This window comes from Lissotriton vulgaris, chromosome 5 (assembly GCF_964263255.1).
Source record: "Lissotriton vulgaris chromosome 5, aLisVul1.2, whole genome shotgun sequence".
Lineage (NCBI taxonomy): Eukaryota > Metazoa > Chordata > Amphibia > Caudata > Salamandridae > Lissotriton > Lissotriton vulgaris.
Genome location: NC_141693.1, coordinates 1,446,474,338 through 1,446,477,935, shown reverse-complemented (window position 1 = coordinate 1,446,477,935; position 3,598 = coordinate 1,446,474,338). Strand labels below are relative to the sequence as shown.

Sequence of the window (3,598 nt, the reverse complement as noted above, 5' to 3'; positions counted from 1 at the left end):
ACAGTTTAATACAAAACTTTTTAGGAAATAAACAGTTTCATCTTCTCCATATACAGTAGCCACCAGGTGCACATAGAATTTTCAATACATTTTGATGTAAGTGAATTCACTAACACGACGTATTTTCAAAATACATGTATCTTTTTTTAACAATATATCTATCTCAAGATATGACTGATCCGCAGAGAGTATATATCTATTTCAAGGTATGACTGATCGTCAGAGTAGGACTGATGAGCAGATAGTACATAAGTTTTACACGTGCTTCAAATTGTTCATCACTTCGTTGAATACATTTCCACATTAGCTCTTCAACGTGTCTGTCAATACATCGGTCTCTTTCCCTATCTTTCTCCTCTACTCCCCATCCTGCCTAAGCTCTGTTTTTCTCTAACTGCCTTCTCGGTCACACATGTAAAAAAAAGAAATATAATCACAGCTTGCAAAGTTCGGTTTTTGCAAGGCACTCATCTCACACCACCACTTGTCTGAACTTTATTTCACATTTGCGGATCACACATCACAGACTTATCGTGTCGAAGTTCGGCAATCAGTATATAAATAATGACAGCTGCACAATGCGAGAAGGTGAGACTGAAACAACTTTTCATGCGCCAGCTAAATTAGCTTTAAAACGCATAATTCACTTAAAACGAGTTTTTCTTCACACATTCCTTCATTTTTTACACTCTGTCGTATAAGAGAATAATTAAGTCACTACGAGTACCCCACCAACCTACCTACGCCACTGCTCGCCCAAAGCGTCTCCTCTTCTCCCGGGGCTCCCTCTGCACACGGGAGCCCCGTACCAGCCCACACTCACCTCAGGCCAGCATCACCCGGTCTCCCCCTCGGCACGGGAGACCTGTCCGGACATCGAAGGCTTCCCCCAGGCAGGGGGAAGCGGAAACCACGTCCTCCCGGCCCCGCCCACAGCCAGGCGGCGGCCATCTTAAGGCAGCTCGGGCAGCGGCGGTGACCTCAGGGTGCAAAACGAGGGGTGGGCACCCTCGAAATTACATTAAAAACAATAAAATGAAAGAGAGAAGCCCCCCAAGCGCCGCCCCTCAACCCCCCCAAAAAAAAAACGCGAAAAATCGCGGGGTGCGCGCACGCGTTCGCGCTTATAGATATATAATTGATTTCTCTTTGATTTCTCTTCTAATTTTCTCAGGCACCACTGGAGGGATTTACACAATTTTACCAAAAGCGTGATCTGCATACCAGACACTACCATTTTGACAAGTTTGGTGTAATTCCCTTCAGCGGTTCAAGCTGTAGCTGAGTCTAAAGGTCCTATGGAAATTAACATGGGGAAAACACGTTTTGGGACCCCCCTTTTTTCTCAGCCCCCACTTGACGAATCCCCCCCAAACTTTCAGGGAAGGAGCGGAGCGGAGCGAGCCATCTTCTTTGAGAAATTTGTGAAGATTCATCAACCAGGGCCAAAGTTATTCCCAATAGAATGTTGGGGATTTCCTATGGCAAACCGTCCTAACTATATATACCTACTGGCGACCGCCAGTAGGTAATATATATATATATATATATATATATATATATATATATATATATATATATATATATATATATATATATATATAATCAAAGGATCTAGCTGCTTTTCAGCTGCATCTTATTCTTACATTCACAATGTTGTGGTAGTTGAAATGCTGCAGTTGATATTCTTGTACTTCAATATTTTTAACTCTGATATTCTAACATACAACCATAGCCTATTGTTTGCTGCATTAAGTAATCATACTAGATAGTAGTAAACACTGTAGGGTATAATTTCGTCATCAATTTAACTGTCATGACACTTGGTGGCCAGTAAGCAATTGTAATTCATTATCTGTCTTTATTCACAGCGAAAGTGTCCAGAAGATTGTTGCTGTTAATTCACCTCATGACCTGAGCTTTCACACTCAAACATAACAGTGACCGTCACTGAAAAAGAAGAACAGGAAAGCTTCACGCCCTCTTCAGACAGTCTGGTCTCTAGTTTCAGCAGATCACAATTTGATGATGAGCCAGTTCCCTACTATGACGCGCAAGATGGAGAAATTTCAGAGTGTTGGCAAAGGAAATGGGTTACGGGCTACTGTGCACATGTCACCCGGAGAAGTGCTGTATGTTGCTGAGCCTTTTGCCTACACTGTCAACAAGCAAGGAAGGGGACTAGTGTGCGAGTGCTGCCTGCGCACTACACAAAAACTCCTTCAGTGCTCTCAGTGCAAGTTTGCCAAATACTGTAGCAAAGCATGCCAGACAGAAGCCTGGCTTGACCACAAGAGAGAGTGCAAATGTCTAAAGAGTGCCAAGTCTAAATTTGACACCGACACAGTCAGGCTTGTTGGCAAGATTGTCTTCAAGATGAATCGAAAATCACCTTGTCCTTCAGAAGAGCTCTATTCTGTGTCTGAACTTGAGTCTAATTTTGGAAAAGTAAGCAAAGAATATAAAAATGAGTTTGAATTATTTGCAGACATGTTAAAGATGTATCTAAAAGAAGAAATCTCAGATCCCTCCCAGTTCCTCGCTGATATAAACCTTCCTGACCTCTTTGCGAAAGTGACCTGCAACCGTTGCTCAGTTGTTAATGGAGAACTGCTAGGTGTTGCAGTTGGTCTGTATCCGAGCATGTCTCTTCTCAACCACAGTTGTGAGCCAAACTGTACGACCATTTTCATAGGACGGCACCTCCACTTGCGGGCAATCAGAAAGATTCAGGCAGGAGAGGAGCTTACTATTACCTATATTGACCAACTGATGCTCACAGTAGAACGGCAGAATCAGCTCAAGGTAAAATATTGCTTTGAATGTGACTGTCGTCTGTGTCAGACACATGCCAATGATGAGAGGATGCTGGCAGGCGACAGACAAGCTTCGAATAAGACCAAGGACTTGGTATCAAAAGTGCTTGAACTACAATCAAAGAAACAGTGGAGGGAGAGCCTAGCTCTGTGTAGGGCTCAATTAGAGAGGAACACTGTACTAGTTCCAGACGAGAACATCTATCAGCTAAACATACTGACTTATGCTGTGGAGGCCTGCATGATACTCAATTTACCAGAAGAAGCTTTGCGCTATGGATACAGAGCTCTGGAACCCCTTAGACAATATACTTCAGGAATCAATGCTTCGCAAGCACTGCATATGATGAAAATGGGCTCATTACTAATGCAGCAAGCCAAGTTCCCTGAATGTATGTCTGTGTTTCAAGAAGCATATGGTATTATGAAAATATTTTATGGCAAAGAACATCCAATGACACAATTACTGATGAAGATACCAGGATGTTAACATGGCGACTAAACACATAGTTTTTTCATCTCTTCAACTGTGGATATTTACGAAGTACAGAACAATGGTGATACTTACAATTGCACACATTTTTTCCATCACCCAACCAAATAGATATCCTATGTTTATATCCTTGAAATAAGTGACTAAATTGGTCGTTCTTTTCACTTTCCTTCTGTACTTCCTTTTGTTGTGATTTTAGTGATCCATGCGAAATCCGAACCACATCTTTCCCCCCTGTGATCAAGAGGTGTTGTGGTAGGAAGGATATCCAATTGATGACACTGGCCTC

At 42.3% G+C, this 3,598-nt stretch overlaps 1 pseudogene; it reads left to right on the top strand.

The window, feature by feature from the left end:
* Positions 1-1,889: 1,889 nt before the first annotated feature.
* Positions 1,890-3,306, top strand: LOC147712716 (histone-lysine N-methyltransferase SMYD3 pseudogene; annotated as a pseudogene).
* The last annotated feature ends 292 nt before the right edge of the window (positions 3,307-3,598 follow it).